This window comes from Varroa jacobsoni, unplaced genomic scaffold, assembly GCF_002532875.2.
Source record: "Varroa jacobsoni isolate VJ856 unplaced genomic scaffold, vjacob_1.0 scaffold_759, whole genome shotgun sequence".
NCBI lineage: Eukaryota > Metazoa > Arthropoda > Arachnida > Mesostigmata > Varroidae > Varroa > Varroa jacobsoni.
In genome coordinates, this window is record NW_019213661.1 from 884,980 (window position 1) to 902,903 (window position 17,924).

General features: G+C 37.8%; 1 long non-coding RNA gene across 2 annotated transcripts in view; it reads left to right on the forward strand.

Moving 5' to 3' along the window:
* Positions 1-17,924, forward strand: part of LOC111263381 (uncharacterized) — a 118,081-nt gene that overhangs the window by 81,774 nt on the left and 18,383 nt on the right. The window contains exons 6-7 of one of the 2 annotated variants that reach the window (XR_015312262.1): positions 8,872-9,155; positions 10,375-10,768. The exons of the other annotated variant lie outside the window; for it this stretch is intronic. This is a non-coding gene — a long non-coding RNA (uncharacterized LOC111263381). Of the gene's footprint in view, positions 1-8,871; positions 9,156-10,374; positions 10,769-17,924 lie in introns of those variants that run through there. 2 annotated transcript variants of the gene reach the window in all.

Below are 17,924 nucleotides of genomic sequence, written 5' to 3' on the forward strand. Positions count from 1 at the left end.
CCGTAGTCTCAAGTAGCGTCCTTCTAAATGTGGGATGTACTTGTCTTTAAGGTATGTTTTAACTCGGCTGCGGGATATGGTCCTACATCTGCTACATATATGTTCCCTTTTCCGCATTTCGCCTTCCCATGTAAAGTTATTAGTGCTTCGTAGTGCTAATTTACGATTTTCATGAACATACGCATCAGACACCTTAACATACGAAAAAATTAGTTTGCTTCGCTGTCAGCCCTAGTTGCTACGTCTGTCTGGTCGTCTTCTGGCATCCTGTTGCATTCCGTTAGATTCTAAAGTAACGTGAAAGCCGGAGTCTGCGAAATTTTTACCCAAAAGATCATTAATTGCACCGTCTCGTATTTGCACAAAGTCGACAAACTTAATGATATTAATGGGATGATGTATAGCCATTTATTACTCAATACTAGCACGCTGCTTGAAGCCACGTAACTTCCCTAGCTTAAATCTAGCACGTAAAAACTTAGCTTGCCTTGTTTAGACGACGGTCACCTCATATGTCTATTAAAGCCACTTGGTTGGATCGTGGCTCCATCTTAATATGGGTCGTGCTTAAGCAGATTCTAGCTGTGTCTTGTAGATGCCCGTCCTAAGGTATCAGAAGTTCTGCAGAGTTCGCTGCTGAATATAGTACGATGTGTTGAAGTTAGTGGCCTGATCGGGTTTCAAGACCGCCGCGGCGAACGGGGCGTGTCAGTTTTGCTCGATTTTGAAATGCTTACGCTGTAGATACTACGCATCGCTGTGCGTATAGATGTGCGTAAAAGTTGGCGGTATGAAAAGGCTACAGGTAAAACAATGACGAATGGGTTTCAAGGAGCTGAACAGGAAACTTACCTAATTTTTTAGCGGTGGGCAAAGGTTGGGCAATTTTCGTGATGGAGTTCTTACATTTGGAAAAAGCTCATGCACTAGTTCAGCCCAAGCTCTATTCACTCATTCCAATGTGAAAATCTTTTTCATTTTTTTAAAAACATTTAAAAACACCAAAGGGCAAGTTGGACATAGCGTGTGCTGTGGCCAATGCTGCACCCCAGACGCCGTAGTTGTTAGAAGTTACTTTCTAGAAGTTACCTTAACTGCTTCTTAGCCATCATTTAACTTACTATCGTAAGTAAGACTCACAGGAACCGGACAGAAGCTTCCTGTCATTTTAAGTGACGATATTAAAATAGCTTCGAAATGTAGAGATAAGATGAACTTAAATAGGATTAAGCAACCTTTAGCGGCTGGAAACTTCTGTGAGCGAAAACAGTAATGTGTTTGCCGTTCTTTCTTTCGTCTCCAATAGGTTTCTTAATTCTGGTTCAAAGGTCGTCATGTGCACTGCTTAAAAAACTCAGGATCACCTCGCGTGCCCCACATGCTCGATATACTTGTATGTTTGCTATTATGCATTCAACGTATGGTTTTACCGTTGGGTGCAAACGATTCCGTTGACGCGAGATTCAAACCGGTGTTAACAAGTTTCCCAGTGCAAGATTCCGCTGGGCCGCCTTTGCGAACCAATTTTTATTATTAGCCGTACCTGACTTGAAGATCCGTTGGAGGTAAACCATCAAGCGGTTCATTATTGTAAATCGTTGTATGTTTTATTTCTATCTAATTTTTACACTTCATGGCAGAGATGGAATACAAAAGTTGACAACTTTTTAACCGGTGAAAAATTGATTCCGTATGGTTGATGATCGCAGTTCAATGATTGAAAATTTGGTGCCTTATTCCCTTGGGAATAAGCAAACGATCATTTTGAAATGCAGGGGTAATTTTACCGTTTCGATCAGACGTGATCGGGGCGGTTAAATGAAGCAGTTGAAGAAAGCGCCTTGTTTACTCCTGCTTATGATCCGCCACCTTGACTACTGCGAACCGTCCACCACCGAAGGTCTCGGTGACCTGATCATAATATATTTTATTTGCGGGTATCTTGAGTTTAGTCAAATGCGTTTAGGTTCATTGAACCCTCCGGAGGTCTTATCTGGCCAAAGTACGCCCTAGGAATGTTAATTATTACGTATTTTGTCCGTGGCACGAGAGCAGCGGCGACGCTATTAACGCTTACGCCGTTAGAAACGGAAGGTCCAGGCATGGCCTATTGGGGTGCTGATTGCGGTATCTGATTAGTGACATGTTGAACCCTTTTTTGCACTGTTACTGTAGCAGTTAGACCGGCAAATCGATAACCGGATTCTCCCACTAACCAAGATAGAACATACCTAAGGACATTTGTTCAAATTAATAATAGACTGGATTGTGCTGAGTGGACTGCAAACGTGGACAAGAAGGATATATTATATGAGAACCTTATTGAGCGCCGTGTTGATTAGCGCAACTGCTCCTATCCCATTATAACGTGAAGACTGACCAAATATCCCCAAAGTTTGAGCCGAAATTCGCGTAATCATTTTCTAAAATGCACGCGCTAAAACAACGCCTGTTTTTGTCTATATATTTCTAAGCTTTTGTAATATACTTGCACATGGTTGAATTCAAAGTCAGTAGTTCTAAAGCGGTTCCCGGTACCACTGAAAACCCTTGATCCAAGCCAGAGCTGACTACGAAGGAATCGTCCCTCTAAGATAGTTAGCATGGCAGAGTCACCCGTAGACAACGTTTGTTAAGTGACTCATTAAACGAATACACCTACTCATTATACAGCTGAAACGACTGTAAACTGAAGTGTTTTGAGGATGATCTTTTCCACTAACGAGATTTTTCCATTAATTTCGAGTGTACTATAACAATTTTGTCCTTATTGACAACCAGCAGCTAGCTCTGCTTGGCTCGAATATTAACTTCACCTATCTTAGAAAAGAATCTCAACTTTAAGCACTAACTACCGATCATCTGCGAACCCGACTACTGTAGTCATTCGGCTGTTCTTGGTGAAACGGCGCTTGCATACGCTGTTTTTACTTATTTTTAGACTTACTAATATACATTATCAAAATTCTAACTATCAAAAATACTTTGCTGCAGCAAAAAGCACCACCTGCTACCGCTCTTCCACACGAAACTTCAGTTTTTTTTTCAATACAGAATTTCAAACTTCAAAACACAGAATTTTCTCATTTTTGAATATTTGGGCCGAGGGACTCGTAATTGGCAATAAAGTCTTAAGAAAGTTATTGACTTTGCCTTTGAGGCTACTCAAAAGTGCGTCTCTTGCCTAATTGTTTGATTAGCTCAGGGGCGTTCTTGTTCCAGATACCTGATGATTCGAGACTTCAATTAAAAATACACAGTTGCTTATATGGACATATGAGCTACGCTTATGTAGTCTACGTAGATGAATGGTATGTAACAATTTAGCTATAGTTCACCTTTCTTAAACTGCAGCATAAGCGACATTACACACAAAGAAGCTTATTTCTTTCCCCAGTTCTTATTGATTAGGCTATTAAGTCACCGTCTATTACATCGCTATAGACCAACGGGTTTCAGTACGAACCCAGCTTATGTGAACGTTTGCCTTTTACTTTTCTTACATGATTTTTACTCAGACTTTCACCCAGAACGTCATTAATAGCTTCATATTGACTTTGGTTTGATTAAGTGTGTTTATACAAGTTAATTTGTACATATTTAAGAATCGATAAAAATGGTTATGATGAAATCACTTTACGCTATATTATTGGTGTGGGTAACGCTGCGTGGGCTTATTTCGACCTCCTATGAAAACAACCTGGAGAGACCTGAATTACTTAGAAAGATGGGTAAGACTTATTAGAGAAGCGGCGAATTTCATTCAGATGTACATAAAGCATTTCAATGCATAAGTCGCATTGCCAAAGAACAATAGCAGTTTGTTTAGGAATTATTACTAAAGCAAACATAAGCTCAATAAAATCCTTATGATGCAGTAGTTTGTGTCGCACTTCAAGAAAGTAACATCACACTTCTTAGCATTGCAGGGCATATATGTATAAGCAGGAGTAAATATATATATATATATATATATATATATATTTATTCCTGCTTTTGAAAGCAATGTTCAATCCAAGTCTGCCAACTATTTGGCTGACGGCGAGTACCGTTCTAATTAGCTCAGGAAAAAACTCATCGTGCTACGCTCCTGAGCTACTTGAAAATACTGCTTTCGGTCTATTGCGAGAAAGGTGGCCAAGTTAGAAAGCTTCTCGACAGAAGGGTTGAATAAGCAGATTAACGTGCAATTTAGTACCACCTCGTCTGCTTCTTCACCCGCTGCTCTGGCGCATAATCTAACTGATACTTATCCCAACGTCGAAAGGTCATTTCTACATAGCTGTTGCTCGTCTATGTACTATATATTATCTCAAGACCACGGGACTAAAAGAGAGAACTAAAGCAAACCGCTATTGGCCAACTTCATCCGATTGAAACGGGAGACCTTCTTAGCCCCCACACTTTTTCTTAAGCGTGAGCTCAGTTACATTCTCCTACACCTATCACATCTTGGATAGAAACAGAAATATTAGTGTTTTGAGCAACACATGCGTTACTTTCTACTGCTGAAAAACGCACATTTGGGAACATAGCATAATTGTAACGCGAACATTGCATTTCCTCAAAAATTTGTAGGCAAAGTTTGTATGTCGTCAAGCTTAGTGCAGGCCAGTTTACTACTCAAAACTCTCAGCCTATCAACGTCCTTGAGAATCGCGCGATGATCGATATCCAACAGATCATCATCACTAGCGATTGACGACGAGCACTGGAGTGGTCACTAGTCTTATATATTGATATAATAGCAGGCTAAAGGCAAGGAAGGTTGCGATGCTATTCTGAACTGTTGCTTACAAGATAATATTTTGTTCACCAAATGTCAATGGCGTAAACTTCGAGTTCACATGGTACAACGGAGCAGCTTCTCTAAAAAAAAATCTTTTTCGTTAGAATAAAATGGATTTTAAAGGTTTATCTTTGAAAAACAACATCACTCGTTTTTGTGAAAAATGCTCACATGCACTATAAAACTAGAGCCATTCCTCATTTCGTAGCCTATAAGCTGTCGTTGAATATAATTGCAGGAAAGCAATGTCTTTATTGCTGACCGCTTTTGAATACATTCTGCAGCTATGAGTCGTTATCCTCGTGATTTCGCCCTTACTTCAATTAGCTATTTGCATCCAGCTACCGCAGTGATTATACCCTTCACCCTTTTCAAGCGTTGCCAAGTGCTTGCTTTGAATTCTCTTGCTATGGTCTGATTTGAGGCCAACGCTTCCTTTTGCGGTTTCGACGAAAACGAACATACGCCGTGCTTAAGACTTAACAGTATCGATTCACGAAGACACGGAAAGATATAAGCTAGTTGATGGCACTAGTTCGGTCTCCGGCAGAATTCTTCTGTACAGTAAAGACAACATGCACTTTTTTGACTTTGGTACCTTGCTCTTTTGCTGCTCGTTATTCACGTTTACTTCACTGGGCTAAAAGTCATATTTATATTTTTATGTCACGGGCGTCGCGTTTCTGTTGGTTGCAGTATTATTTAAAAATCTTAAACGAATTTCATAAATTCTGCACAAACTATTCTGAATGTCACTCTTAAATACGAAAATATTTTGATTTTCCTTCGTACAGCATCAACACGCTACTCTCCTTGATAGTTGTATTTAATACAACTCTATGGAACATCAAGCAAGTCTTCACATACATTATAAAAGTTAAACAAAGGAAAGTTTCTTAACCGTAGATACCATGAGGTCCTAGTTGTTAGAGTTTACGTGTAAGTCGCTTTTTTTCGCCAAAGATATAATATTTTTTAATTGTGTTTCTAATTTTTATTTTAATTATCATCCATATAAATTTCCGTTCTTTTTAAATCTTATGCTAGGATATATGCTATGCGCTTTCACTCTATACCTTTTTTGTAAATGTATTTGCTTCGTCATGCTCAAATATAGTGCTGTTATTAATCGTAGTGAATATGCCTTAGATAAGTAACTACTGTTTGAGGTACTACAGCATTTGACCCTGAGCAGTTCACGCCGTGAGTAGCAAACAGAGCTATCAAATCAGAAAGAATGCAGATCTCGTGCTTGGCTGAGTGTCGAATATAAAAGAGAAGTATTTCGTACATAGACTTAAACTCTCCCGGTGTTCATTTCTATATGGCAGGCTAAAGGTTCGTTTCTCTTTCTTATCTTTATAGACAAGCGTGGGCTAGCCGACAGGCGAGCGATGCATACCAGCATGTGCAGTTTGTGGTGATGGAAAGCTACACTTTGAAGCAATGTCTGTCTTTCGTAAAAACTTCATCTTTTATGATTAGGTTGTTTTTACCTGAACAACTATGTGGATCAGCAAAATTCGCATAGCACCTGGGCCCCAGAGAACCCAACAATGAGTATCAAATAACTACTCGGAAGGGGTCACTGGGTGGTGCAACATGAGGAACGCAGGCGTCATTGGGCCCTTTCCCCTAAAAGATCACGGTGGAACGGCAGCACCAATGAATAGCGAGCTATATATCAATAGGCGAGCCTATGCTGACATCTTTTTCGTGGACCAAAGTGAGAGCACTAAATGCAAACAATTTTTGGTTTGAACAAGATGAAACAGCTTACCACATAGCACGGATAATAATCAACCCGCTTAAAATATTTTTAAATCAGCTGATCTCCATGTCCGGTGGTGACGTCAAGTGACTACCTCGGTCGTATCGTTTAATTTTCCTAGATTTTTTTTCTGGGGCTATGTGAAAAACAGGATTCCTAAAACAACGCTGAAAATAATCTTTCACTGTGTTTAGACGGTTTCACTGTGTTCGGGAGGTGATTAATGAAACTGAATTACGCGGAGCTGTAATTCACAGTTACCCGAAATGGGTCGATCTATTCAAGCGGTATTTGGAAGAAAATTTGGGGGATATTGTGTTGCATGTATAATGCAGGTTAAGCTCTCTGGGATAAAACACCCACAGAAACTCGTTATTGTTTTTCATTACGAAGCATTGAAATACAATTGACGCTTTTAACCTATCGTATGTAATCATATAAAAACCGTCGTTCAGTTAAAACGCTACTTTTCCTCTGCACATGCCACTATCAACAGCAACGTATATTTTCAGCGAATCATCTAAGGTATTGCAGAGATCCTTAGCTTGGGCTTTAGAATCACTACAAGGATGGCCTTTTTTTTCTTAAATTCTTAGAATGGTTTACCTGATCTTGACTTTTTCCGCAAGAACCGCCTCGCAACAATTTAGAGTTTATACGTAAGCTTCCAAAACAGAAATACGCCTTACTATAGTAGTCTGAACAAGGTTCCTCATCTGAAATTACTGGCCATGGGATACAATGTTTGCCTTTAGTCATTTAACGAGAAATTCTGAAAGTAGCTGAGGAGTTCTGGAAGAGTAGCTGGATGTAGATTTTCTTTAGACTCTGATATAGATTTTGTCATATTCTATTTGCGATACTCAAAACACATGCGACAAGTGGAAGTCTATTTTGGACTCCAACACGGTTGTAGAAATAAATATTCGTCGGTGTGATTGGTGAGATATGTCAGGAAGTTTCATACGTATTGTTTAGTAAACTGAGTACTTGTACAGCTCAGGTACTTAGTACTTCAAACTATTTGGTCCATTTAATATTATTTTGGAAATTTATTTTTAGAAGCTGAATGTCTTTGAATATACTTCTTGCAATTTTATTGACCGCTGGTGTTGGGTCTTACACTTAGTTTTCTGTGGCTCGGCACAGAATTGATTTCGCTTAAAAGATAGCAGTAAGATAATCACGAAAGCGTGGACAGTTTAAATATTGTGAATACCGTATAATTTTCTAAACAGGTTTTCCAGTGGATAGGATATGCACGTTTATCCTATGGGAAATTTAACTCATTATCGCTTTTACTCCAAGAAGCTCGAAACGTACAATATGAAGCACTTAATGCTGATAACTTCTTTTATCATTATAGCTTTATGCTTTGCGGTTCACTTTTATTTCCACTTCGAACTTATATTAGCAGATCTTTACTCCAACTATCGTACAGTAAAATTTTAAACTCACGGTTTCCTTCTTCCTTAATAGCTCCGTATAGCATGTACAAATATCATTGTACTTGTGAACTTTATTGTGGAGTTGGCTAGTTATTTTATGTAGTTAATTATTATGACCCATGCAGATATGTACCGCTTTCCTCAGGGTCCAGAATTCAAGATAAACTATTTGATTAGCCTAAAAGGCATGTGCCTGGACCGCCGATATCACCAGACTTATGGGGTTTGGGTTTTACTTTTATAAAGATAGATGAACATTCTATTGTACGAAACTCTTATTGACCCTTCTTCGAATATGATTGCGAGAGCTTCTTTTATTACGTCAAACTGGTGTCGCGTAGTCAAGATCCACTATTCCTAATAACTTTGAAAATATCACTGGTTTTAATAATTTGCTAGCTTATCTAAATTTTGGATAGTAGCATGTGAAAGATAAACTTAACTATATATTGGTTAGTTCTGCCTGTATAGTCGTAATAACGTTTGCAAGTTTTTCCATTTAAAATTTTGGCAATCCAGCGTAATGCATTTAACCCTTTTTTACTTAGTTAACGTTCTATGTAAGTATTAAACTCATTTCTCATTTTCTCTATCAATGTGGTTGTCGCAAAGTCATATATTTTTAAAAATAGTGCCTGTCATGTGACTTGGACAAAATGTTCGGGTCCTCATTAAAGCAAAATGCATAGAGTATTTCTTTTATATCATTGTGTACATCAGCTAGATATAGTATGCTGAAGTTTGCTTTGTACTACCGACCGATTCCTAAAATTAAATTTTTGCAACCATCGATATAATAATAATACCTATATGAATTGTGTCAACTTCAAACTCTATTGTTATCTCCATCTTTTAATCTCCAGCCCGCCGCAGGATAGAGTTACGATGCCTAACGGCGCACATAGGTTGACAACGAAGCACCCCCCCTTCCCCCCGCTGCCTTAAGCTGCGGCTCTGTACTTGAGCAAATATCGACTATGGAGAAGCGGCATTCAAGTTGAGGCCGGCTTTACTGACAAAGAGGTCTGTGGGTAGGAAGTTGATGGGCTTCAATAAGACTGGCTGTGAAAACAGTGTGTGGCGGTCAGATAAAGGCCTTTGTGAAAGGCCGCTTGAATTCAACGGTAACCACCGTGAGCACTTAGAGGTAAGTACTCCCTATGTCTGGCGTTTTTCCCTTTCCCTTTCTCCCGCTTCCCGACCGATACTCTCTCAGATAGTGGACACTCAAAACGTGTTCCCCTTGCTTCCTTGAGATCGACAACTGTCACTTCCCTTCTTTCCTGGTACAACCTCACGCTAATTAAGCACTTCCTACTGGCTTAATCCCAGCCCCTTTGAACAGAAGAGGTCTACTAATAAAGCTAGCCGATTTCTCAGACTCCTGAGCTTCTTGAAAGAGAAGAATTTTTTTACTGACATTCGAAGAAACAACGTTTTGTCAAAACCTCTTTAACACATTAGACGAGAGGGGGCCATATAACAATAGCAAGAGCCGAAACTTTTTTGAAAGAGAGGGAATGCACTATTTACCACTAACAACAACAACACGATAATCTATAGCAATGGAAATATGATTCAAGAATACTATTACAAACGTAATATTTTGAAGCTAGTTCGATAGAAATGCGCACAATAAATTTTAATACCCTGTACATGGAAGTTCATGACGAAAGCGCATAAGGAAAAATTGCAGTCATTTTCTTTAGGTGGCTAGATTATGTGGTGCTTACGGTGCCAAATAAAGTATTTGAGATATTATCATGTGAACTCATCATATGTCTGCAGTTACAGTAGATACTGATATCCGAATTTAGTTTACTGCAGCAATAATAATTATTGCAGTTCCTACAACAATTAAACTTTTTTATGGTTAGCTGCAATTAATAGTAAAATAGTAAAGTTAGATGTGCCAATAATTTGATCTTTAGGGTTCATTCTTTGATTTAAAATAGAGGGAATAACTGGGGTAATATTACCTATTTCTCTGCTGACATTACTTTACATTTTTTATTATTACACAGTTTTATGTGATAGCATTTACAACCTATGGTTTAAAGTTGTCGCACCTACTTCCCTAATTCACGTATATATACCAACGCATACCCTCTTTGCCCGCCTGGCCCTCAAGAAGCCTTAGTGACATCTTCAAAGATTCGTCAATATGGAAAGGTTATTTATATTTTTAGATATAACTCAGCCGTTTCAGGCATCGTTTTTCATCGAAATTTTCTGTCAGGGCAAGCATGACGGCAAAGAAGTATCTAATTTATGTTGCCGTTTTCAACAATATCAGGGCCTACAGATAAACACACACGTTCTACTCTCAATAACGGGACCTTTAAATTTTCTTCTGATTATTACAGTGTAAATCAAATTCACATGTGGCATACGGAATGCCAGTATTCAAAACCAGCGATTTCTGTCAACGATTTTTGGACTTCAAAACTAGCGATTTCAGAGCTACTTACGCTCTTTTTATTTATATTAGGAACCCTCAAAAACATCCGGTTATTTAGAGACTATATTCTCAACGCATACTGGATTCTATACGCATGCGAATGTAGCTCCAGCAGCTAAAAATTAAAGAATGATAATATAAGAAATTCGTTAGTTGTTCCGAAAAATAAATATATATGAAAGACAGTAGAAATACCGTTTAAACGCAGATCCTTTATAAAGCTTGACTACTGACGATTCAAGAAAATGCTTGTAAACATATATTAACATCTCTATAACACGATTCAGCCATTATCTATATTTGTTCGACCTTTTTTTGACATTATCTCTAATTATTAACTATTTCACATTCGATTACACCCAATACGATTTTTTTAAAATCTGCAACATTTGATTTTATAAGTTTGCTGCGGGTTCCAGCTCTGAATACGAAAATATCAGACGTTCCCCATATCGGGGTTGCCAGCACTGCATGCGACACAATAATGAGTGAGCCGTCGAGCAGACCCCAAACTTAAAAGCTTATAATTTTCTGAGTATTTCTTTATATATTAAACTTCCAAATCAGGAATTCCGTTTGCCAATCCAACTGATCCGCCCGGTCATGTGAGGTGCTCCTGTCCGTCTTGCGCGCAGAAATTTTGTAGACCATTAAATTATGAGTATGGCTGCCTCTAGACTATGAACAACGAGTTCGTATGTGCTATCGGCTAACTGGGTAGGCAGACTCTGTTGCTTGCCGCAATAGGCCAAGTAGGTTAATAATTATTTTGATATTCAGAGCTATTTAAGGTGGATTGTATAATCGCACTCTCGTTGTTGCAACACATTCTTATGATTCTAGCGTCAACACACGTAGTCATTTTTTATTCAGGCTGTAATATTAAAATTCCCGTTGAGGGAGTCTTATCAATAACAAATTATGTTTTAGGCTAGAACACTAGTATTTTTTCTTTTAGTTATTAGGTTTTCAGTTATTCCCACTTAGGTTGCGCTACTGACCTTACCGTTTTCTTAAAACCTTTTGTCCTATTATATTTGACTTCTATTATAATTTGTATACATCATATACTATAGATTTATATTCATATTTAATTCTTTGCGTTATTATCATAATATTTAATATAGCTTCTAATGACCTGATCTCGTGTCATCTTACTACAATTACCTTCATTATTATTCCAAAGATCACAATCTAAATATTATATAATGATGCTACGCAGAGATTGCACTATATAGTGTATCTAGCTTATGTTTGATCGTTTCAAACAAACACAACGGTGAAATTTCAGAAATGATGTATGCAAGGTCGAGTTGATTATTACTTTGAAACCTAATAAAGATATAATATATTTGAATCCAGCAATCAAACTAAGTTGTAAAAGAAAACATATGGTATGAAATACGTTAACGGAAGTCACTCAGTAAGGGTTAATTGCTTGCAATTGTTTGGAAAAGTATAACAAATCGACTGACAGAATAACGATATGACAGAATGGTAGACTCAGCAACGTATAAATCAGAGAGTTGGAAATTATTGCATTGTACTTCAAGCAAGGACCTCAGCATAATCATTATGTGTTACAATCCTTACTAGAAACACAACATTTTCGGTGGGAAAATAATTTCTACTATTACAGATTTACTACTACTACTTGTTTAACAAATGTAACTTCCGAGAGCTTCAAAATGCTCCCACAATTAACATATCTTGAATTAATATAAAAGGACAACTTGTCCTTATGTGTGAACTCTTCTGTTATGGGGTCCAAAAAAATGACCCGCCTTCTTAAAAGTGCGACATCCTGTGATTTTATAGTTTTTGTGTGACCATCTGTTTCACTCCCGATAGCTTAATTAAGAATCATAACAACCACAGTGGAGATATAGCGTAACAATACAGAAAAAAATAGCTCACTGCAAGAAAACCGCTATAGCTAGTAGAGGTGCAAATTGTGCGATACACGCTAGATTTGAGAACTATGTGCTGTATTCTTGATGCGAATGGTGACTGCATATTTCATGCACAGACTCTTCGGACTGATGGCATGATAAACGTGTCACCTGTTCTCAAATGTCTCAAATATAATATTTGTAGTCCACCGCTGCCTGACTTAGACACTGGAGGGTGGAATGAAGATATGGTTGATCCAACTGACAGATGCCCTGCTGCTCACATTACTTAAGAATATGAGAGGGTGTGTAGACTCGAAGAGCAAATATTCTAGCTGATGTAGGTGAAGTTTTTGAATATTTGGGACAGAGGAAATCGGCGTCGTGAATAACCTGTTCCTTCTGCACGTCGACATTCAACTAGTGCTGCTATTAAATGTTTATTAAGTATGGAAAAGCAAGTATTATGCATAACAAACAGGCCTCTGCTTGTCCTAAGAAGTGGACGCCGTAGTATTCTACGCGTTGAAAATGTGTTCATGGAAAGAATCACTGCTAACTTCATTTATGTTAACAGTGTGCGATTTCGTGTTTTAGTTGCCTTTACTACTGCTCCTCCCACATCCTCCGCAACAATGCTTTTCATACCACGTTTTCATTTCCATCAAAAATTTGTGTTCATCATTGAGTCCGTCGCTGTACGACGTATGCATGTTTACCTCAAGAGCGACACAATTCTCTCATGGAAGGCACGTAAAACTTAATGCGAGACGCTCGTCATTTATTGTATATGCTATCGAATGAAGGAAAAGGACGAACGAAGAAAGTGTAGTCAGTAAATCTTTCTAGGCAAACGGCCCGCTGATAATGGATTCTAAGGACTGTAGAATCCAAATGAGGGTGGTCGAGACCTTTCTATTTGAAGCATGACCGGCGCCAAACGTCTCATCTATAAACACGTGAGCCGAAACCACAGAATCTCAACAACTACGTAATCCAAAATATAATGCACTAAATCTATTACCTATATCTCTCTTAACGCTCACTTGTTGAGAAACGCAAGAGCTTGTGGCGTTTTTGTACTGTGCTACTGGTGTTAGTTTAAAAAAATTAGTATAACTCCCATCAGTGAGACCTGGACAAACTGCTATCGGTTAAATTGTTTAGCAGAAATTACAACGTTTTCACCGATGATCAAACTAATAAAAACGGCAGTGGTGTATGCATATTGGGACGCAGTCATATTACTTTTTGTGATATTAATGTCACCGATATAATGATTGAATAGGCTTCTGTTTGTATCTTTTATGGCAGAACCTAGTAAATAAGGCTAATCTAAACTAACGGAGGTAAAAATCATCGCAGCTATATCCACAGCGCTTATTTTGATCAGTTGATAAACTGTATTATAAAAAATACAAAGTGTATACTAGTGATCAAATAATTACTACATCTAAACTGAAATAGGTAAGGAAGCTGACGCTTTTATGGTCTAGGAAGCAATTAAACTAATGTAATTTAAGCTACTTCAGTATGGGAAGAGCTAAAGAACGATATTGTTTACATTAAAATGTGGTGTTATCAAGATTATTCTAAATGATATCATGTATCCTTTAGATGGTGACCATATGCTATGTGTGCCAGGATATAAAGTCTTTAGTGTCACCTTTGATGTTGACCTTAAGCTCAGAGCACATGTTGTTAAATATTTTAAAGACGCATCACAGCTTACAAACTCATATTAGGTACGTTTTATCTTAAATTACTCAATTTTATCTAGACTTCTATAATGCCCTAACTGTTCTTAGTTGGTTGCATAGCTCACAAACATGCTTCTTCTGTAATCATAAAAATATGTACAAATCATTTAAAAATGTTCAAAAACGTTTTCTAAAGCCTGTAAGAGGAAAATATGGTGCATCTCGTAAGTCTCCTGAGTTACAAAGCATTATGTTTCTCTACGAAAAACGTAGATTTGCGGTCACGCGGCAAGTTATATCAGGGCAATCCCCTTAACGACTCCTTTAAAAAAATCTATGTCCTTTAATGCTCCAAAACGAATCACTCTTGGAACCTAACAACTTGGATTTATAAAGGGTGGCAAAATTAACTTAATAAGAGCCCGATCTATGCAGGTACATATTGTCATTTCAGAAATGTCTTGAGTAAAGGAAATGCTCTTCATTATTTAATATGCAACGCATTCGGAACTACTTTGTTTGTTCTTATTGGCCAAAGTAATAAGCAGAAAAAAGAAATGGATAGCGTGATGGAAAATCTTGTTTCCTGACAACAGCGAAGTAATGGTGTATGAAACGTTTGGGTGCGTTCCTGTGTAAAATAGGGATAAAAAGGATCTTCGTCCTGGTACCCATCAGATGATAATGAGTGGTGCCGTCGTTTATTTTTCTACATTGCAGCCATGTACTGCGCTGAATTCTTCAACCTTTAACTGTGTTAAGAATCAGGGAGTATTTGATAGAGGACGGAATATTTAGGACTATTTTATATCGTATTCATGCAAATGTGCATGAAAAGCCTGATAGGCGGTGCTTAAAACGCTGACATAGGTAATGCCCTCGGTAGAGCAAATGCTTGTATGACGAAAAGAATATCTTGACAAAATTCGCGCTGAGTACTTTAGTGCTGGGCCTTAAAATATCATATATGGGCTTGAGAATATTTTTCTAAAAGGAATCTAAGGATAACGCAGGTTATAGTAGTGATATCGTAGCTTTTCCAGTCATAACTACCCACAAATTAAATCAGCATCCAAACCTCGCCATCGTTTAAATCTAACTTTTAATTATATTTACAATATATTGAAATCTATAGATATTTGTTTCTGACAATGGCATTCAACTCACATCGAATATCTTCAGACTTCTGGTTACAAAGAATTTACCGTACATGTACAGCTCCATTTCATATTTGAAAGAAAAGCCAAGTTGAAAGGTTTGTTGATACCTTTAAGGATGAGTAAAACTTAGTAAGTTAGAGGATTGTACCTTGTCCGCTATTCGGATATTTCTGATGGCGTTTAGAATAATACCTTGTTCAGTCACACCAGACGGTAAATCTTCAGCAGAGCACATGTTCGGTCGGAAATTTTGAACTAAAACTTCATTTTTGAAACGTGTAGACATATATTTCAGATGAGGGAAAAAGTTGATGTGCGAGATTATAAATGTTTCGGAGGGCAGTAGATAAAATGACCTGTAAGAGAAAGCAGCCGTCATGTATGATGTGATAGTTGAAGATGGCACGCGGATTTGTCAGGCTAATTAATTTATAAGCAGAAACAAAAGTACGTATACTTTTTGTTGCATATGTTCGACTTTAAAAAATGTCAGTCTTGCGGTCACACCACCTAAATCACCTACAGAAATTATAACAACCAGAAATGAGGAAAATACCACTACTATGAACAATGCCAAAATCGCTATGCCCTGTGAAGAGGTTCACGTCAATTTCAACCCCCCGCTGCATTGTTGGTTAGTCACTGGGATAATTAAGGTCACCAGGGTCATCTGAAACTAAAATTACACATTTTAAAAACGAAATTTTAAAATGTATATAGAAGCAAACCAACATAAAAGCAAAGGTATACTCATTTTCAGGCTCTTGCATTCAGGCATTTTCAGAACAACGAGGTGTCGTTTGTTAGATTAACGTATATAACAGTAATTATATAAAAACACAAGATGTAATAGAACATAAAATAGCGAGGTGGTCTCTTGCGTCAGCTCACCGCCTTCTGGTTATAGAACTGTGCATGGTTGCGTCAATTGAAATTGCACTTCATTCGATGCAACCATGACAGAGCTTCTGAACTAACTTCTACTAACTAATGGTATTGTTCATGTATACAAACGTTCCAAATCCTGTATTGAACCTTATTATTGGCCCTTTTCTCAAGAACGCCGGCATGAAACGACTATAAAGAATCACCTCTTAAGTCTTTTCGTAAAAAAGGATTTCGTTTACGGAAGACAGATATATGAACCTATGTACTTGAACTTGCATGAAACGAGCCCATACGTTGATCATTAAATCATCATGCTATCGTTCAAGTCTCAGTATGATGACTCACTAGGATTTTAACTGTAAGGCGTTGTCCTTAGGCTGCTAAGATTTTTTAAAAAAATTCAATAGTTCTTTTTTATTCACGTTCTTAGGTATGGACTCACTGCTTGGAAAAATTAATTTAGGACAATTTTTAGGCCTGCGGGTACGGCTTAAAAAGTAAAAGTAGAAAAAATAAAAGGAAGATTAAAAAAAGGTCGCGAGGCCTTGTAAGTACTATCCAAAAATCATGAAATTGTTCCTATATTTTAAGTGACGATAAACACCACATTAATTTAAACTTTAACGTCAATCCGGCCAGACACACGGTTTAATCAGAATGAGTTTTCGGTACCTAACGGTGAGGCTTGGTCAAGGCTTAACTGGACTCCACACATGAAGTAAGTATTGAAGAAGGCACCGCACAGAGCCTCGAAAGGCTGAGAATCATGCAACTAAGTCAGAGAACGGATAAACTATGTATCTCAGCGATGGATTCTGAAGTTCTTTACGCAGCTCCCATTTGGGCAAAAACTATGAAATCAAATGGAAAAAAAAGCCACTTAAGGGAATCCAAGCGATAGGTAGAGCATTCCAAATTACCTCAAGATTTTGACACTGTGGCCGTAAGTACAATGGCACCATGACAGCCGAAGAAGGGAAAGGAATATATAAGGATTAAACGCTTACATTAGAAAAGCCTGGGTTCAACAAGTTAAAGCACAAATATGAAAGAGTTTTAACAAAGTTTTGTATTCGAGAAAATAGAAAAATAAAAGATATCACCTAAGCGCCTGTCAGAAATGGTCGCTCGAGGGACGAGGTTAGGAATAGGAACGCAAGATCATCAGACGAAGATTCAGATTTGATCTTTAACTTCGTTCGATGAAATTACAGTCGTACAGTGATAGCTGCAACACACGCCATCAATCATGGATGCCGTAATGTAAGGTGCCGTCACCATTGCTATTACTGCAACAGTTTCGCCAGATTTCTTCACGTTATTAAAATAATTTAATCATTATCTATCATTATGGCAAATTTGTTAATATCCTATTTTTCACAAGCCCATTGCTGATTATTACACTGTCTTTACTCACCAAGTTACCGTAACGCTCCCATAATGAAAATTGTCGGCTACATATATCTGTCATAAGATTGAACCGTAAATTAGTGCTTATCACTGACACATATAGAATTCGACAATGTATTTATAGAACATTATTTTTACAGCTAATTGGTTGTCGTTTCATTCAAGTCAACCGATACGTCTAATGGTGTCTTAACTGGTATTTGTCTTCCTTTGAAATGCAGGTGATGATGGATTCCACCTGGTAATGCAGCTTACTGTGCTGCCGTGCCTATTCTCTCCGACATTAACCGATTCTGTCTGGTTTCGGCTACATTTGGCTTGTCCGCCGCTTCTCTTGGAACGACAATTACATCTCGTATTGAGCGTCGTTCGCTATGTACTTTAATGTGTTAAATGCTGAAAACA